Raw genomic sequence first — 21360 nt, 5'->3', positions numbered from 1 at the left:
TTGATTTCTCATTTGACTCAATGGTTGTTCAGGAGTGTGTTGTTTAGTTTACACGTATGTATACATTTTGCAGCTTTCTTCTTCTTTATTTCTAGTTTCATATCAATGTTGTCAGAAGAGATACTTGGTATGATTTCAATCTTAAACTTTGTAAGACATGTTTTGTGTTCTATCATATGATGTATTCTGGAAATATTCTGTGTGAACTTGAGGAGTGCATGTATTCTGCTGCTATTGGATGGAATGTTCTATAAATGTCTTAGGTCCATTTCATCTAATGTGTGTTTTAAGTCCAACATTTCCTTTGTTGATTTTCTGTCTGGATGAACTACCCATTGCTAAAAGATGGGTATTAAAATCCCTATAATTATTGTATGGTGTCTAAATCTCTTTTCAGGTCTGTTCATATTTGATTAATATACTTTATTGCTCTGATTTTGAATGCATATATATTTACATTTATCATCTTGATGACTTGACCTCTGTATTGTTATATAGTGATCTTTTTTGTCCTTGTTTCTGTGTTTGGCTTAAAGTGTTTTTGTCTGATATGAATGTAGCTATTTCTGCTTCATTTTGCTTTCTCCTTGCATAAAGTGTCTTTTCCATCCCTTCACTGTGAGCCTATGTGTGTCTTAAAGCTGTAGTGAGTCTCTTGTAGGCAGCATATAGTTGGGTCTTGCTTTTTAATCCATCCAGCACTCTGCCTGTTGATTGGTGAATTCAAACCATTTACATTTGGAGTGATTATTGATATTTGAGGACTTACTAATGCAATCTTATTCATAGTTTTCTGGTTGGTTTTTATTTTAGTTGTTTCTTTTCCCCTCTGTTTCTGTGTACCATAGTACATTGGTGATTTTCTTGGGTCGTATGCTCTATTTTCTCTTTCTTTGTGTTTTGTGAATCTAATCCAAGTTTTTGCTTTGTGCTTATCATAAGTCTTATATTTAAACATCTCATAGGGAGGGCAGTCCATTTTTAGCTTATAGTAACTTAACTTAGTCTACAAAAGCCGTACCTGTCTATTCTCCCCTTTTATGTTGTGTATGCCATTATTTCTTTTCACATGTATTGTTTAACAAATCATAGTAGCTACAATTATTTTAACACTCTTCACTTTTAACATTTTAAAGTATAGTTAAGTGGTTTACACACCACCCAAGTACAGAATAAGAATCTTTTTAAGCCTGATAGTGTATTTCCCTTTATTGCTGTGTTGTATACTTTCAGATGTTTTAATGTCACTGACTAATGTCTTTTCGTTTCAGCTGAAAAAACTTCTTACAGCATTTTTTCCAAGGCAGGTCTAGTGGTGATGAACAGCCTCAGCTTTTGTGTTTCTAGGAAAGTCTTTAGTCATACTCGTATCTGAAGTGTAACTTTGTGGGATAGAGTATTCTTGGCTTTCAGTTTTTCTTTCAGTACTGACTGTGTCATTCTACTCTCTCCTGACCTGTAGGATGTGTGCTTGAAAACTGCTGATAGCTTAGTGAAGATTCATATTTAGGTTATAATCTCTCTCTCCTTTTTTTTTTAAGGATTCTCTCTTTATCTTTGATTTTTGATAGCATTATTATAATGTGTCTGGGAGAAGCTCTTTTTTCATGAGATAATGGAGTTATCTGTTAGCTTTCTGAACTTAGATGTTTAAATCTCTCCCAGGTTTTGGAAGTTCTCAGGATTATTTATTTAAATAAAATTTTTGCCACCTTCTCTGTCTTTTCTAATTTTTAACGTCTATTATTCTAATTTGGTTTTGATGGAATCCCATAGATTACGTAGGCTTTCTTTGTTATTTCTCATTCTTTTTTCTTTGCTCAGCACTGACTGGGTTATTTCAAACTCCCTGTCCTGTAGCTCACTTTTTCATTTTTCATCTGCTCTACTCTACTGCAGATGCTCTCTATTGCATTTTTCATTTCATTCATTGAACGCCTCAGATCCTGAATTCCTGTTTGGTTCCTTTTTATAATTTTTATCTCTTTGGTGAATATCTCATTTTGCTCATTTTTCCTCCCTTATGTCATTCAATTGTTTTTCCGAGTTTTCTTGTGGTTGTTTTAAACAGCTGTTTTAAAAATCTTTATCAGCCAGGTTGCAAAATTCTGTGCCTTTCAGCTTTGTACTTTGAGAATTATTGTTCTCTTTAGGTGATGACATATTTTCTTGATAATTCATGTTTCTTGTAGGTTTGTATTGCTGCTTTAGTATTTGAAGTAGCAGACATCTCCTTAAATCTTTACTAATTGCCTCAGATGGGGTATGCCATCTTTTGTGATTTTATAGGTGAGTTTTCCTCTGCCTTTGTATGGGTACACATGTTCCACTCTTCTCGTTCCCTCTTGTTGTAGAATTCTTAAGCTATTGTATTTTCTCTGGTTCTTACCACCTAACCAGTCTCACTATTGGAAACCTCTATTTAGTTTTCCAGAATGTGGCTCTAGAGCTCCTGTTTGTGGTTTCTCCCTTGCCCAGAGACCCTGATCTCTCTTTCTGAGAGAACTCAGTTTACGAGATTTGCTCTCACTGCTGCTCTCAAGAATATGCACAAGAAGCTAGTGGCAGGGTGGGGAGAGGTGTGGGTTTAAGACTGGGAGGCTGGGGTTTCTCGTGCATCTGGTCAGGAGATCTTCTGTTGTGGTACTCTTAGTGGCTCCTTGGTGGACTTCCTGCTGAAATAGGGAACTATACTTCATTAATACCTTTGATATATGTTTTTTTGATCCCTTTCCTGATCTCCTCTCTCTCTCCAGTCATGGATTACTTGTTCAGTAGTCGAGGTACTTCTAGGGATAAAGAGGTTTCTGAATGCATCTAGCACAACTGTGGTATCCTGGGTACTCAGTGACTGTTCTTTTTCCCCTGCAGGAGAGTTTGCCACGACGAATTGTTTAACTTCTGCAGTGTTGCCTTGGGAAAGGTGGTGCTGAGAAATCTCCTTTCATTGTCTTCACTGTAAACAAATTCGTATTTTTCTTCAGCTCCAATTGTGTGCTGGAATCCTCTCTCAGGAAGTGCGACCTTCTGCAAAGTCTCTCTCATTCATGGGTGGCGCTCAAATCATCTCTAGCCTTTGCTCAACCCTGACCAAGATGGGTTGGGGCAGGCTCACACTGATCCTGCTGGCTTTGTAGCCCATACTGAAGTCTGTTTGCCTGTTACTGGTTCACAGGTGGGCAGATTCCTCCTGGTCTCTTGGCATTTGGTGCTGGATACTACAACTCCCACAAAGGTACTTTTGTTTGTGGATGACTTCTAATTCATTGTTACTAAAGCAGGAGAAAAAGGAGGAATGTCTTTTCAGTGCTAAGATGCTGATATCACTCCTTTCCCTGATAATTTTTAATCTTATCTATCTACTTATGTAGATATGCAGTCTATTTGATGTGAATATTATAACATCAAAAAACATCAAGTCAAAATTTTTGTTTAAAGGAATTCTGGCTTGGTGTTGTCCCTAAGGTATCTGACAGAAGTAATGTAAATCATTTCTGAGGGAACACATTTTAAACTGAAGCATCAATGTTTCCCACAGATAAATTTTAAGGGAACATTGTTTAAGATAAAAAAAATTACTCATCACGCAATTAAACAAGGCACTTGAGCAAGAGTAAGAAACAATATCAAACTATGGAGTGCAATTTGGAAAACTATGTATTTATATTATTAGCTAATAATTATTTCAATAAGTACATTTTAAAAGTTTAAATAAAGGATATTATTGAAAGTAAGATAAAACAATATGAGACTTTCCAAGCTGACCATGTGGATAAAGAACAATGTGAAACCTTTAGAGAGAAAACAAAATGTTATGATTGAAATCTGAAATTCAATGGAGGAGTTAAACAGCCCACAAGCACAATTTATGAGAGAACTAATTTACTGGAATAGAGATCTTTAAAAATTAAACAGAGCACAGTAGAGGAATCCAAACAATGGATGTTTCAGTGATGTGGAAAGTAGAGCAAGAAGATTCAAGATACAGCTAACTGGGGTTCCAGAGGCATATAATAGAAATATTAATAGAAATCTAGAGACAATGTTAAGAGTATTAGCTTTGTTTAGTAGGAGCACACCAGACTTAGGCTACCATATTGATTGAATGAACGTTAGAGGAAGCTGTGAATGTCTCCGTGATTGCAAGAAGAACAGTATATATTGCAGTTGCTCAATAAATCTTTTTGTTGTCATGATTATTGGTCATGATGATGATGGTAACGATAATGAAGAATGTGATTGTCTCCTCTGTTCTCGCAAAATTCTCTCCCCATTCAGTCTTACTGTGGACATAACCACATCTAAGTCTGGGATGAATTACACATATCTGTCTGTTACCATTTCTCCTCCGGTATTGACTACTAATCTTAAATTCTTCTCTAATTAATAACTTCATTCCTTCAGAATTATTTTCAAAACAGTGCATAAATCAACTGTTTTCAAAACATGTTCAAGGGACTATGAAGCAATGATTGTTCTGATTTGGGGGAATGAAACTGTCCACCTTACTTCTCAGGCTATAGTCTTATGCTTCTATGGGTATTTTCTCTTTTCATTCATTTTTGGAATTAGGAGGCTGAGAAATAGTTGGGGAAAAGAAAGACACTCTGGGTAGCTAATGCTGACAAATATCTGTAGTTCACAAACGCAGTTTATTCCATTAATGTCACAGCCTACTTCCAGGGAAATCTCCAAGACTTCTACTTTTAACCATATACAACTCTTAGGCTGTATTTGGCATCTATTTTCTACCTTTCACAGCTTTCTATTATTTTCTTTCTAGTTTGAGTTCATCTAAATAAAAATGTGTTTGTGTTGGTAGTTGTTCTATGACCATCTGGAGAGATGACAACTACAGCATCTTGAAGAGGGCATTCAGTACCTAAGGCAAAAACATTATTTTGGTTATTTACCATTTGGCCTGAGGACTTAGTGCTTACTTTCCCTGGACTGGCTCCAAAGAGAAAAGGAGGAAGAACTTCCAGAAATCCTGCCTCAGTTTCCTAATCCCCATATCCACTGCCTAAGCATCCTAACCTTTACATGAGTTAAAGTCAGTTTATTTTGTAGGAGAAGTCTTTAACCTAGGAACCATGAATAGAATGGAGGGTGACTGAGAATCTAACAAAACCATGTGCAAAGGCGGTAAGTAGCTGCAGTTTGCTTGGTAGATGGTCCAGAATTTCCAAAAGAGTTTCAAAAATATCTCTGACTCAAAGAAGATCAGAAATCACTGTCCTAGATAATTTAACTCATAAGTATTTCTATACTGAGGAAAGAAAAATACACCTCTGAGGAAAAGAGCATAATGGCTCTTTCAATCTTTCTTACCTAATTTCTCAGTATCTTTCTTAGCATCGTTAATAAGAGTAAGTCACATCCATTTCCAAGCTGCTTCTTGGTGTGTGACTTGTCCCACCATCCCATTGCATTATTCTTATATCTTTCAAGGCTGTATGAATGCAGAAAGACAGCTATAGAAATGTCCACACTCCCTGATTACAGATTAATCGAACATTAGTTCTCAAGGAGATTTTAAAGAGCATGTATTTCATCATCCTTATTTGACGTATGAGGCTCACAGGATTCAGTGGCTTCTTCAATCACCGAATAAATGTCAGAGCCATGCCTTGGCAGAATCGTTCTGTTTCACCATATAGAGAGATGACAGTGTTTTTCTGGTTTACTATATGTCTAAGTCTCCTATTTTTTTTGAGGAAGATTAGCCCTGAGCTAACTACTGCCAATCCTCCTTTTTTTTGCTGAGGAAGACTGGCCCTGAGCTAACATCCATGCCTATCTTCCTCCGCTTTATACGTGGGACGCCTACCACAGCATGGCTTTTGCCAAACGCTGCCGTGTCCACACCTGGGATCTGAACTGGCGAACCCTGGGCCACTGAAGCTTAATGTGCAAACTTAACCGCTGCACCACCGGGCTGACCCCTCCTATATTTTTAAAATCTGGAACAGAAAAACATGAAATCAAGACATTTTAGTAGATAATGTACTAATGGTGCCTGTTTACTGTCTTTTGTCCCCAAAGAGAATGACAATATTTAACTAAGAGAAGTTTTTAGTGAAGTTTCTTGATTATACATGAAACACAGATTAACTTGACATTCATGATTGAAGATGTATACACACTCAGTAGCATCACTGGAGAAAAATAGTGTCTTCTTTTGCTTTTTGAGGATGAAAACATTTCCTTCTCTCATCTTTTTCTCAGCAGATAGTACTGAGCAGGTCCATGAAAGAGGATAGAAATCATACTTCTGTGGCCATGTTTGTTCTCCTGGGACTGTCAGATGAAAAAGAGCTGCAACTTATCCTCTTTCCAATCTTCCTAGGGATCTACCTTCTGACCATAATCTGGAACCTTGGTCTCATCCTCCTTATCAGGATGGACTCCCACCTGCACACACCTATGTACTTTTTTCTCAGTTTCCTGTCATTTATAGACATCTGCTATTCTTCTTCCATCAGCCCAAGGATGCTTTCAGACTTCTTAAAAGATGAAAAAACAATTTCGTTCATTGCTTGTGCCACCCAGTATTTTGTTGGGTCCTGGATGGCGCAGGCTGAGTGCTGCCTGTTGGCCGTAATGGCCTATGACAGATATGTTGCTATTGGTAGGCCTCTGCAGTACTCAGCCATCATGGATCCTGACCTCTGTCAGAAGATGGTTGCTGGAGCCTATGGGAGTGGTTTCCTTGGTAGCTTAATTCAAACAGTTTCTTGTTTTCATCTCTACTTTTGTGGGCACAATATCATTCCAAATTTCTTCTGTGACATAACCCAGATTATTTCCTTGTCTTGCTCCAATCCCTTTATGAGCCAAATGATTCTTTTTCTGGAATCTATTTTTGTTGGATTCACTTCCTTCCTTTCATCCTCTTATCCTATGGTTTTATTGCAACTTCCATCCTGAAAATATCCTCCATAAAAGGTAGTGCCAAGGCCTTCAATACCTGTGCCTCCCACCAGGCTGTTGTGACAATCTTCTATGGCATGGGCTTCTCTGTGTACCTGCATCCTAGCTCTAGCTACTCCACAAAGCAGAACAAGGTTCTGTCAGTGTTCTATGTTATCCTCATCCCAATGTTAAACCCTTTTATCTATAGTCTGAGGAACAAGGAGATCAAAGAGGCCTTGATGAGGGTAGTAAAGAAGGCAACATATTTATCTCAGTAAGAATAATATTTGAGCAAGTATTATTTCCTCCATAAGGAAGACAAGGGTAAAAATATGCAAGTGACCTTTTATAGGTTACAAGAAAGCTAGGTAGAGAGAAGAAGTGAAAACTTGGCTTCTCATGTCTTAATGCCATTATGTTTAGCTGCCACCACCAAGTGATCTGCCTAATGCAGTGTCAGCAACATTGAATTCAGTTTAAAAGGTCTTTTTCCATGATTAGACCTAGGCAGGTAAAACAGTGTTTCGAGATTAGAAGTTCTGATTGATATTATATGTAGATAAATGAGAAGACCTAGGAAGCCACTCAAATAGGTCTTTCCTCTACAATTCTTAAAATGTCTTTTATTTATTTTTAATTAGGTATTTATTTATGTTTTGATTACAATAAAACAAAATCACGTATAAAATTAAAGATGTGAAAATTAAGAGTAATTTTAAAATGAATACTTTTATAATTTCATCCCAAAGGCAGAGGGTGTGAGAGGGAGGGACACAGAAAAAAGAGAAATGGAAAGAGAGAAAAAGTCAGAGAGAGAAAGAGAGAGAGGAGATGAGAGGAGAGAAGAAGGAGAAAGATAATCTAGCTTTATTCTCAAATAATCTTATTCCCTCTATCCTACTCCTTGAGTGTCCTTGTGAAGTGAATTATGAAAAAAAATTGGAGAAAGGAATGGTAGATAGAAGGGGCACTTTTCACGTCAAGAGTTGGGGAGATTCTCAGAGACTAGAAAGAAGTCAAAGTCATCAACTTCTGGGCATAGGTGGCCTGGAGCATACTCCAAGGTAGCTTCCCAGAGACCATATAAGACCTCAGAAATGAAGGCTTTCATCGTGAGTGTGGGCGACAGGGTCTAAGTCCCAGTGCTCTGAGCCTCTCAGAGATTCCCAGGCCTTAAGTTTGACCAGGGAGCAGCAGAGACACCAGACTTGAGGGTACCATGGAAACTCAGAGTCCAACCAAAAGAACTTAAAGAAAATTTAAGAAGAAATATTTTTTTCAGGAAAGAGTTTAAGTACTAATCTTCATACGTATTATATTAGTATTTATACAATACTTTCAACTTCATACGGTTACATTGCATAGAAGTGATTCTTTTCTATTAACACGTGCAGTTGGTTGATGAGGAATTATTCCCCTTTTACAGATAGAACCTTTGGGCATATTGTGGTCTGCCACATTCTTCTCAGTGTAGCAACAATCCATCTTGAATCTCATGAAGTGTCATGTGTGGAGCACAAATGGTTCTTAGTGACATAAAGATGTCCTCCATTGCTTATCCATGGCACCCAAATTCTACACTTTGATGTTGTATTTTTAAAACCATCTTAAGGGCCTGTTCAATTTAAAAGATTAAATTATTACAGTTCTTACCAGGGGGATATATGACTACTAACCTATTAGCAAGAGTTAAATAATTAACTCATTGCCCCACCCACTCCTCTCTCTAGAATTAATGATAGCTGAAGTAGATGAAACAAAGAATGAGACATTCCAAAAACATCTCTGTATCCCTAGTAACAGCAAGGTAGATGAGTTCCATCTAAACAAAAAAAGACAAACAAGTTTGTGGGAATGATCTTAAATAGATATTCTTAATGAATGCTTAATAATGCAGCATAATATGTTGAAAGGAATTCCAATTCAGAACACATAAATTAAGCCTATTCTTAATAGAAGACATGCTGTGTACTTCACATTCTGATAAGTGATTTATAAGCATTATCTAATTTGATTCTATAAAAAGCTACTCTGTGAAGTAGCAACTATGATCAGCCCCATTTAATAGGTGATAATGCTGCGGCTTCGAGAGGTTAATATGCTCAACCAGTAAGTGGAAACCTGGAATTCCACCCAGATTGGCTGATAACAGTGCCCAAGGCATTAATCACAATAAGTCATGACTCTGATACGAATTAGTTTTATCATATTCCTTATTGCCTTGATTTCCTCACCTATGCATAGGAAATCATGCCATATCTGCCTCATGGACCTGCTAAGATGATTGATTCAGGTCAAATATTTGAGAATATGTATGTATGTATCTATCTGAAATCAAAGAGTTTTGTAAACAAGGAAGTGTCCACATACCTAACTTATTATTAGGCTCTATTGCCAGCCAGTTGTGTCACCTTGGACAAATCCTTTAGATAAATTGGCTTCAAATCCTCACCTGGAAATTGATGATATTAGACTATGTTATCACTATGTCCTTTCCTACTCAAATGACTCCTAGGTTGTTAAAAAAAAAAAAAAGCTACGTCAATCTTGAGACCATAAGAGGACCATGGGGAAGTGCTGAATTGAATCTGAAGGGACATGGCAAAGTGGGGCATGAAATTAGCACAGAAAAAACTCCGTGATCACCATAACTCCAGAGAGCAGGTATCTGGAGGGTTTTCTCCCTATAATTGTCTTCTCCTTTCATCTCTCACCTAACAACACATTAAGAGGAACCCCAGTGGTGGGCATCTCTTTGGCTCTGAGTGGACAGCCAATTTCATGGCCCAAATCACTCATCTTTGAATGCAATCTGGTCCGCCTGGAAAATTCCTATGGATAATAAATAAGTGACTTTACCCTTTGGCAAGAACTCTGTCTTCCTGGGGGATCTATGTCAAGATGAGAGGACAAGATTTACAGAAAACGGTGAATTCTGTGCTATTTCAATAGCCGTGTAATAATTCCAGTAGGACATTTGTGGAGCAAGGGTTATGGTCCTCAGTCTCTTTCATTCTCCAATTCTTCCCTCTCCTTCATTTATGCACCCTCCACTTCGGGCCCTTTCTCAGGTTCTCTTTTTCCTTACCCAATTTCCCTGACCCTCAATCAAAATAATAACTTCAAAACAAAAATATTAGGTATTACTCTGGTGAGGAGTGGATGTTCAGTTCTAGTTCTCAAATTCTTAAGTATATGATCTTGAAATCTGTTAATTTCTGTTTGTTACTTATAAATTGGGGACAATAGAATCATCTAGAATCCAATGAGATAATGTCTATAAAGCCTACACACTACAGAAGTTAATAATTGAGCACTCAATCAAAATATTAAATTGTGAATTACAGGGGACTTAACTAAGGTAAAACATATTTGTCTGTTTCCCAACTTTATCTATTCCATGAATCTTTTTAATTTAATTTTCCCTTGGGGATTGTGCTTTTGCATAATTATTAATTTGGTTTCTATTTCAGTATATAACTTTGATTCATAATTTCTGAGTAGCAGCAAAAGCCAAGCTGGTCATTTCATGATGATATGACAAAGTTTTCACGTACAATTCTATTCGTCTTTTGAAATACTCCAAATAACCATCCATTGTCATCTTTGAAGACCCTATGGGTCTGGAGACACTAGCACTGGTGACCCAGGTATTAGAGATGACCCACCAGATGAACAGGTAGTGTTGGTGGGACTGTTTCTTTTATCCTTCTTTACTATGTTGTTCGTCATTCAGCAACATTCCTGGCTTTCTTAACCTGATTTTATATCCTGCACAAAATTGCAAATTGTCATGTCCTTAGTAGATCATATTTAGAAGGAGTTTTGGTTAGCTGTATCCCCACAGTAATATCTCCAACCAAAATTTACATCAATCATTTTTTCTTCTACAAACTGCCTTGGCAGATGGTGAACACACGCAAAAAATTAACCAGAGAGAGTGAGTATATTCAGAATGTTTTTTTTCTTTTCCTCTAGCTTACCAAATTATAAAATCATACACTTTTAGGATCAATTTTCTCATGAACAAGTGAAACAATCCACAACTCCTCACAGTTTTCTGTGAATGATGAGCTACATAGAATACATTTAGTCATGGCTGCCTTTGTTACCAGAATGTTAGTAAGAAAGTGAAGAATTTTAGTACAATTATTTGATCAAAAGTTTGACTTATTTTCACCAAATTGATCAATTATGTTGTTGTTTCAGGGATGTTGTGCATGAGAGTTTATACTTTCAAAATGTTTTCATTGAATGTAATGCATCTGGGATAAATAGCTGATAAATTATATTAGCAACAGTCTATTTAAGAGTAAACAGAAAAATTTTGACACTCATAAAACCATAGCGCAAATGAAACAAAAATCTTTCTCGACATCAAAGCTCATCATAGCTTGATGGTAGTTGTCAACTGACCCAAGTGTACATGAATCAAAGCAAACTAAATAGAAATCATTTATGTGGTTTGTGTCTGCATGGCTCTAGGTGGTTTAGCTTGCCTGCGCACTAGGTCTGAATCTATACCTGACCAGAGGTAATGATGTCCGATTGTCTACAGAGCTGATGATGTCTCAGAAATTTCCCCAAATTAACCCGTACAACTCTATCGCACCTGGCATTCCTATTCACGGATATAGCCATCATTCATGGTTATCTGTAAGCAGTCAATGATAATAACAGCCAACATCTATTGAAAAATTAATGTGTACCAGATTATGTGCTGAACATTGGCACGAATTTCCTAATAAAAGCCTCCCATTAACCTTATAGTTTAGAGGCTCTTGTCGTCCTCACTTTGTTAAAAGTAAATCATACCTAGTGTGTTTAAGTGACTAGGACCAGTTCATAGAGTGAGAGAGTATCAGAACTAAATTTTTTTTCCAGTTTTAGTGAGATGTAATTGATATATAACGTTGCATAAGTTTAAGGTGTACAACACAATGATTTGATATATGTAAATATCGTAAAATGATTACCACAATAAGATTAAACACCCATCACCCCACATAGTCACAGTATTCTTCCCTGTGATGAGAACTTTTGTCATCTATTCTCTTAGCACTTTCAAATATACAATACAATATTGTTAACCAAGTCATCTTGCTGTATGTTATATTGCCAGAAATTATTTGTCTTATAACTGGAGATATGTACCTTTAGGCCACATTCACTCAATTCCCCCACTTTCTACCCTCTGCATCTGGCAACCACAAATCTTATCTTTGCTTCTATGAGGTTATTTTTTTTTATACTCCACATTCAAATAGATCATATGGTACTTGTCTTTCTCTGTCTGATTAATCTCAGCACAATTCCTTCAATGTCTATCCAGATTGTTGCAAATGCCAGGATTTCCTTCTTTTTTATGCCTGAATAATATTCTCTTATTATACATATTATTTATGTTACTTATACATAATTATACATACACATGTTGTTTATATTATTTTTACATTTATTATATGATTTCTTTGTCCATTCATCTGTTGATGGACACTTAGAGTGTATCCACGTCCTGGCTATTATAGATAATACTGCATTGAACATGGGAGTTCAGGTATCTTTTTGGGACAGTGATTTCATTTCCGTTGGATATATACCCAGGATGGAATTGCCGGATCATATGATAGGTTTATTTTTAATTTTTTGAGGAAAATCCACATTATTTTCCACAGGAACTATACTAGTTTACATTCTCACAGCAGTTCATATGGTTCCTTTTTCTCCACATTCTTACCTGTAGTTTTATCTCTTGTCTTTTTTGATGATAGCCACTCTAACAGATGTGAGTTGATATCTTATTGTGGTTTTGATTTCAATTCCTTGATGATTAGTGATGCTGAACACATTTTCACATATCTGTTGTTAGTTTGGATGTCTTCTTCATAAAAATATCTATTCAGGTCCTATACCAAAATTTTAATTGGATTATTTATTTGCTGTTGAATTGTATGAGTTCCTTATGCATTGTGGATATTAACCCCTTATGAGATACGTGATTACAAATATTTTCTCCCATTCTGTAGATTACCTTTTCATTAGCTTATCGTTTCTTTTGCTGTGCAGATGTTTTTTTATTTTCATATAATCCTTCTTGATTATTTTTAATTTTTTTGCTTGTGCTTTAGGTGTAATATTGAAAAAAGTCTTTTCCAATACATGATCAGAAGAATTTTCTCTATGTTTTCTTCTAGGAGTTTTATGGTTACTGGTCTGACATTTAAGTCTTTAATTTTTTTTGAGTTTATTTTTGTGAGTGGTGTAAGATTGGTGTCTAGTTTCATTGTGTGCATGTGAATATCCAATTTTCCCAAACCCGTTTATTGAAGAGACTGTATTTTTTCCATTGAGTATTTCACGCTCTCTTTTCAAATGTTAGTTGATCATATACCCACAGTTTTATTTCCAGGCTCTTGATTCTGTTCCATTGGTCTAAGTGTCTGTTTCTATGCTAGTACCATACTGCTTTGATTACTATGGCTTTGTAATATAGTTTGAAATCAGGACGCGTAATGCCTCTTTGACAGCTTTATTCTTCTTTCTCAGGATTGCTTTGTCTGTTCAGGGCCTTTTGTATTTCCACAAAAATTTTAGGATTGTATGTTCTATTTCTGTGAAAAATGTCACTGGAATCTTGGTAGAGACTGCATTGAATATATCGATGGCTTTGGGTAGTATGGATATTTTAATAATATTAATTCTTCAAATCCATGAACATGGGATACCTTTCCATTTACTTGTGTCTTTTTCAATTTCTTTTGTCAATGTCTTATAGTGTTCAGTGAAGAGAACTTTAACCTTCTTGGTTAAATTTATTGCTAAGTATTTTGTTTTTTGATGCTGTTGTGAATGAGATTATCTTATTTATTTCTTTTTCAGACAATTTGTGTTAATATCTAGAATGCTTAGTTTGTATCCTGCAACTTTACTAAATTGATGGATTAGATCTAACAGGTTTTCGGTGAAGTTTTTATGATTTTCTGTAGGTAAAATCATGTCATCTGCTTATAGACACAATTTCAATTCTTTATTTCCAATTCTGATGACTTTTATTATTATTTTTTGACCCAGTTGCACTGGCTCTGACCAAGTACTATCTTGAATAGGAATCTTGAGAATGGCCAACTTTGTCTTCTTCCTGATCTTAGAAAAATGCTTTTGATCATCCACTATTTAGTATGATGTTAGATGTTGGCTTGTTGATAGGGCCTTAATTATGTTGCATTTAGTTCCTTGTATACCTAATTTATTGAGAGTTTTTATCATTTAGTATTTTTTGAGAATTTTGAAATCTGTATTCATCAGGAATATTGGCCTGTAGTTTTCTTTTCTTGCAGTGTCCTTATCTGGCTTTGGTGTCAGTGCTGGTCTTATAAGTGAATTTAGAAGTGGTTCTTCATCTTCAGTTTTTTGGAAGAGTTTGAGAAAGACTGGTCTTAATTCTTCTTTAAATATTTGACAGACTCACCATAAAACCATCTGGTCCTGGGTTTTTCTTTGTTGGGAGGCTGTTGATTAATGATTCAATCTCCTTAATTGTTATTTGTCTGTTCAGATTTTCTGTTTCTTCCTGATTCAGTTTTTCTAGGTTGTATGTTTCTTGTAATTTATCTATGTCTTCTAGGTTGTTTAGCTTGCTGAAGAAACCATAGGACAAGAGAGTATTCTTGGTTTGGCACTGTGCCAGCAGGGTGAGGGGCAATGGAGTCAGAGTACAGCTTCTCCTTTACCTTTTTAATGTGGTTCTTCTTGTTCTCTGTGGCTAGTGGAGGTGCTTCAGCCTCATCCTCATGTTTTAGGATTTTTGCAATGATGTCCTGTCTGTGAATAGTTGGTAATTGTTCTTATGAGGGTTACCAAAGTCAGGAATGACCTATTTTGCCATCTTGATGATGCCACTCAGAACAGAAACTCTAAAGTCTGAACCCTAACCACAGTACTATGCTATTTCCTAAGTTGAAAAATATCCTACATTTGAGACAATATTTGATTGTAATTGTGAGTTTTACTAGCCTCCTTTTAAGACTGGCTCCTATGAAGACTTCCCTAAGAAGACATTTCATAACTTTATTAGCATACATGCTGTACACCAAGAAAATATCAGGATTATAAATTATGATACAATTATCCAGGCCATTTTGAAGATACTATATTAAATATATTTGTAAAAAGGTTTGAAAAGTTATTATAAACAGGATAATTTTTCTTATAGGTGAAAGAAGAAATTTTTAAAAATCTATCTAGATGACTGTCTGGGAAAGAAAAGCTATTACAAGTTTATTCTGGAATGATGCCACTTATGCTTTACTATTATAAAGCCACAATTATATTTTTAATTATTAAAAGTCTTTTAAAAATTGATTTTAGTCAATGATATCTATCATAGATAATTCACTGAATTTCTATTGCTTTTTAAAAAGTTCTTTATCAACTTTTTAAATATTATTTATTTATTTATTTATTTTTGAGAAAGATTGGCCTTGTGCTAACATCCGTGGCCATCTTCCTCTACTTTATCTGTGGAACACCTGCCACAGCATTGCTTAATAAGCAGTGCACAGGTCCTTGCCTGAGATCTGACCTAGGAAACTCCGAGCCGGTGAAGTGGAGAGTGAAAGCTTAACCACTATGCCACTAGGCCAGCCCCAGATCTCTTCTAATTTTCTTGAGACCTCATGAAGTAATTGAGAACCTGAAACACTGAGAAGGTATTTCTTGACAATTGGAGAAGAAAACTGGGGTCTTTCCACCAGGACAATAAAGTGTTTTCCCTTTTTCAGTGCTCAATGAACGAAAAGAAATGGCATCTATGAGCATTGTAATGCTATTGTTTCGCCTGCGTCTGCAATCCATTCTTTTGTCTCTTTTCTGATTTTAGGAGCACGAAGCCAATGGTTTGGGGAGGAAATATTACAGATATCACCCATTTCATCCTCTTGAGATTCTCGTATTTCTCCAGAATCATAGGAGTGCTCTTTGTTGTATTCCTGTTGATCTACATTATGACTCTGACTTGGAACCCGTGCCTCCTCATCTTAACAAGGATAGATTACCCGCATCCACACATCCATGAACTTCTTCCTCAGTTATCTTTCTCTCATTTATATCTGCTATGTGACCTCCACAGTCCCCAAGATGCTCTCCAATTTCTTCCAGGAGCAGAAAGGTATCACCTTTGTGGGTTGTATTATTTAGGACTTTGTCTCAACCATGGGACTGAGTGAGTCTTGTCTCATGACAGCCATGTTTTATGACTGATATGCTGCCATTTGTAACCTACTTCTCTAGTCATCCATCATATCACCAACCCTCTGTGTTCAGATAGTCCTATATGGTTGGACTCTCTGGTTCTATATCCAAATTATGTGTCATGCTTCAATCCTACTTCTGTGGGCCTGACGTCATCAACCACTTCTTCTGTGACATGCCCCAACTGTTAGTCCTGTTCTGCTCTGACACTTTCGCTGTAGAACTCATGATTGCTATATTTGCAATGATCTTTGGGATAATGTCTTAGTTATTATGATATCCTATGGCTATATTATCACTTTAGCTAAAGGCAAGTTCAAAGGTTTCAACCCCTGTGCTTCTCACTTGACAGCAGTGACCCTCTTGTGTACCTCAGGTATATTTGTCTACTTGAGTTCCAGTTGTGGCAGTTCCTCCAGCTTTGACAGTTTCACATCAGTCTTCTACACTGTGGTGATTCCCATGTTGAATCCCTTGATTTACAGTCTGAGGAACAAGGAAATCAAAGGTGCCTTGAAGATGTTGCAAAATAAGTTAGAGTATTGCTGAGGTCACAGATTATGAGATTTCTGACCAATTTGTCTTGTCAGAATCACTTTCACCCACAGCAATATGCACACTAATACACTATAACAAAATTCATACTATCTTTGGACAAAGAAGGCTTGTTTGACCCAGATAATATGCCAAAATAAGCCAATAGCTTACTCAATGCCACACAGACACAATATCTTTAAGTCCTGGAGGTTCATTACTTTCACTCTACATGAGGAGTGGCCTTATCATTTATTAATCTATCTGCAAGTATTTGTGAAGCATCAGGGTTTAGAAACGTTTTGCTTCTTCTTGCTTCTGAGATTAAGCTCTGTCCAATTGCAAGCTTCTGACCTTAAAGGAGAGATAATTGACAGAGGTCCCCAGGAGTGTACAAACCTTGTCTGCCAAATATTTTGATGTAGCATTATCCAGACATCATGGTGGCAAATGCTTGTTCTGTGTTTCTGACCAGAATGGGAATGAACACAGAGTGGCAATGTGCCTTTGGACAGAAACAAAGCTATACTATTGGCCTGATTGTGTCTCCTGGGGAGACCAGTCTGAGACAGCTAATGTCTATCTAAGGTCTCTTCAATGCTAATCATCTAATAAATTTTTAGTCACATCCTAGTCTCCATAGTTGTAGCCTAAGGAGGGAAGAGGTGATTTGAATCATATAAAGAATGGAATGAAGTATTGGCTCCCTTCACTGCCATTTATTTATGAGTCTGATGAGTTAATTTCCTGCATCTATTGTCCAGTGGGGATTTCTGATTGGAGATGATATTCAAAATCCATGTCACAGCCAATAGCAGCTTCTGATATTGTGGGACTCAAACATCTCTTTCTCTCCCCCATCAAATCTGGAAAACTTTACCCTTGGTTCACATAGCCAATGGGATGGCACTGCCCAATCATTTCTGGTATTTCAAGCATCTGAACATCTTTTCTGTGAGAAGTCTTCTGTGAGAGTTCATTGTAATAATAGAGTTATTGAATATTCAATACTGCAGGAACAAAGAACAAATATGAAAAGCTGGTATACATTATTTCTTATTGTTCATGTTGAACACATTTTATGTCTTAGAGATTTATGGTTGTTTGGGGTGATATAATAGATGGAATAGAATGGTTTAAATTACTTTAATGCTCATATTTTCCAGGAAACCTCAAGGGCCAGGAAAGGAAATAGATAGTGGAAGAGGCAGGGTTCTCAAGTCTGGCCAGTTTTTCTTGTCTGAAGTAAGACATAAAGTGCAGTCCTTGTGTGCTGGTTAAAAAAAAGAACAAAATGTATAGCAACACTGACTATTGATTTGTGAGATTACTCAGACCAAACTAACTAGTATCAAACAGATGTCTTTACATTTACATATTACCCTTGGAGATTCATTGGATCCCTTTTTTCTTTTTGCTTCTTTATTTTTTATTGAGGTAACATTGATTAATAACATTATAACAGTTTCAGAGGTACATGACTATATTTCGGTTTCTGTGTAAATTACATAATGTTCACCACCCAAAGATTAATTACAATCTGTCCCCATATACACACCCTTTTACTCTTTTCACTATTTCCCTCCATCATATCCCCTCTGATACCCACAAATCTAATCTCTATCTCTCTGTATTTTTTGTTGCCGTTATTGTTTTTATCTTCTACCTATGAATGAAATCATGTGATATTTGGCTTTCTCTGTTGGACATACTTAACTTACGTTATACCCTTAAGGTCCACCCATGTTGTCACAAATAACAGGATTTCATTTTTTTTTATGAGTGAGTAGGATTCCATTGTGTGTATATACCACATCTTTTTTATCCATTCATCCATTGATGGGCAGTTGGGTTCTTCTACATCTTGGCTACTGTGAATAATGCTGTGGTGCACAAAGGGATGCATAAATCTCTTTGAATTGCTGATTTCGAATTCTCTGGATAAATACCTAGTAGTGGAATAGCTGGATCATATGGTATTTCTATTTTTAATTTTTTTGAGAAATCTCAATACTGTTTTCCATAGTTGCTGTAGCAGTTTGCATTCCCATTGACAGTGTATGAGGGTTCCCTTTTCTCCACATCCTCTCCAACACTTGTTATTTATTATCCTGTTAATTGTGGCCATTGTGACAGGTGTGAGGTGATATCTCAGTGAAGTTTTGACTTGCATTTCTCTAAAAATTATTGATGTTGAATATCTTTTCAAGTGCCTGTTGGCCATATGTATATCTTCTTTGGAAAATTTTTTCCTGTCTTCTGCCTATTATTTGATTGGGTTGTTCATTTTTTGTTGTTGAATTGTATGAGTTCTTTTTATATTTTGGAAATTAACCTCTTGGTGGATATATGATCTATAAATCTTTTCGCCAGCTGGTAGGTGGATTTTTTTCCTTTTGTTGGTGGTTTCCTTGGCTTTGCATTAGTTTTTTGGTTTGAAGTAGTCCCATTTGTTTATGTTTTCTTTTGTTTCCCTTGACTGAGAAGACATGATATTCAAGAAGATACTGCTAAGACCAGTGTCAAAAGGTGTACTGCATATGTTTTATCCAAAGAGTTTTATGGTTTCAGGTCTTATATTCAAGGCTTTAACCCATTTTGTGTTAATTTTTCTTTAGGGTGTAAGAAGATCTACTTTCATTCTTTTGCACATGGCTATCCAGTTTTCTCTACAGTATTTATTGAAGAGACTTTCTTTTCTCCATTGTATGTTCTTGGCTCCATTTTCAAAGATTAGCTATACATAGATATGTGGTTTAATTTCTAGGCTCTCAATTCAGTTTCATTGATCTGAGTGTTTATTTTTGTGCCATAACCATGCTGTTTTGATTACTATAGCTTTACAGTATATTTTGAATTCAGGGAGTGTGATTTTTCAGCTTTTTTCATTTTTCTCAGGATTGCTTTAGTTATTCAGGGTCTTTTATTGTTTCATATAAATTTTAAGATTCTTTCTTCTGTTTTTGTGAATAATGTCATTGGGTTCAGATTGAGATTCCATTGAATCTGTACGTTGGTTTAGGTAATATGGACATTTTAACTACGTCTATTCTTCCACTCCAAGAGCATGGAATATCTTTCCATTTTTTTATATTTTCTTTGATTTCTTTTAATAATGTCTTAGAATGTTTGGTGTATAGCTCTTTCACCTCCTTGGTTAAATTTATTCCAAGATATTTTATTCTTTTTGTTGTGGTCGTAAAAGGTATTGTATTTTTGAGTTCTTATTCTGCTAGTTCATTAATGTAGATAAATGAAACTGGTTTTTATAAGTTGATTTTGTACCCTGCAACTGTGCTGTAGTTGTTCCTTATTTCTAATAGTTTTCAGGTGGATTCGTTAGGTTTTCTATAATGGGATCATGCCATCTGCAAACAGAGAGAGTTTCTCTTCTTCTTTTCCTATTTGGATACCTTTTATTTCTTTTTCTTGCCTAATTGCTCTGGCCCAAACCTCCAGTTCTATGTTGAAAAGGAGTGGTGAGAGTGGGCACCCTTGTCTTGTTCCTCTTCTCAAGGGATGGCTTTCAGTTTTTAACCATTAAGTTTGATGTTGGCTGTGGGTTTGTCACATAAGACCTTTATTGTGTTGAGGTACTTTCCTTCTATACCCATTTTATTGAGAACTTGTATTGTAAATGTATGTTGGATCTTGTCAAACGCTTTCTTTGCATTTATTGAGATTATCATGTGACTTTTATTCCTCTTTTTGTTAATATGGTGTGATTGATTTGCAGATGTTGAATCATCCCTGCGTCCCTGGTATAAATCCCACTTGATCCTGGTGTATGACTCTTTTCACGTATTGCTGTATTTGGTCTGGCAATATTTTGTGGAGGATTTTAGAATCTACGTTCATCAGTGATATTGGCCCGTAATTTTCCTTCTTTGTGTTGTCCTTGTCTGATTTTGGTATCAGGGTAATGTTGGCCTCATAGAATGAGTTGGGAAGTGCTCCATCTTCTTCAAATATTTGGAATTGTTTGAGAAGGGTAGGTATTAAATCTTTGAATATTTGGTAGAATTCTCCAGAGAAGCCATCTGATCCTGGACTTTTGTTTTTTGAGAGGTTTTTGATTACTGTTTCAATCTCTTTACTTGTGATTACTCTATTCAGATTCTCTATTTCTTATTGATCCAGTTTTGGGAGGTTGTATGAGTCTAAGAATTTATTCATTTCTTCTAGATTATCCAATTTGTTGACATGTAGTTTTTCATAGTATTCTCCTATAATCCTTTCCATTTCTGTAATATCCATTGTAATTTCTTCTCTTTCATTTCTAATTTTATTTATTTGAGACTTCTCTCTTTTCCTTAATGAGTCTGGCTGAGGGCTTGTCAATTTTGTTTATCTTCTTAAAGAACCAGTTCTTAGTTTTATTGATTCTTTCTACGTTTTTTTTTGGTCTCTATTTCATCTATTTCTGCTCTAATTTTTGTTTCTTCCCTCCTTCTGTTGACTTTGTACTTTGTTACTGGGATTGTAATCTCCTGTAACTTCAAGTTTGATTTCTAGAGGGTTGTTATTCTCTTTCTCTTCTTCCGTGTTACTTAGTTCTTCATGGTAACTGATTCTTTGTTGGCACATTTGTGGTAGTAACCACATTTCCTATTGGGTATGGGTTTGGTTACTTTGGTTCTGAGTTGCTTTTGTTTGTATTTG

The 21360-nt window shown here is 36.0% G+C and overlaps 1 pseudogene; it reads left to right on the top strand.

Moving 5' to 3' along the window:
* Positions 1 to 15806: 15806 nt before the first annotated feature.
* Positions 15807 to 16713, top strand: LOC139040703 (olfactory receptor 5AN1-like; annotated as a pseudogene).
* Positions 16714 to 21360: the final 4647 nt, after the last annotated feature.

Source organism: Equus asinus, chromosome 17 (genome assembly GCF_041296235.1).
Source record: "Equus asinus isolate D_3611 breed Donkey chromosome 17, EquAss-T2T_v2, whole genome shotgun sequence".
Classification (NCBI taxonomy): domain Eukaryota; kingdom Metazoa; phylum Chordata; class Mammalia; order Perissodactyla; family Equidae; genus Equus; species Equus asinus.
Note: the sequence above shows the minus strand (reverse complement) of the source record. Positions and strands in the feature narration are given on the sequence as shown.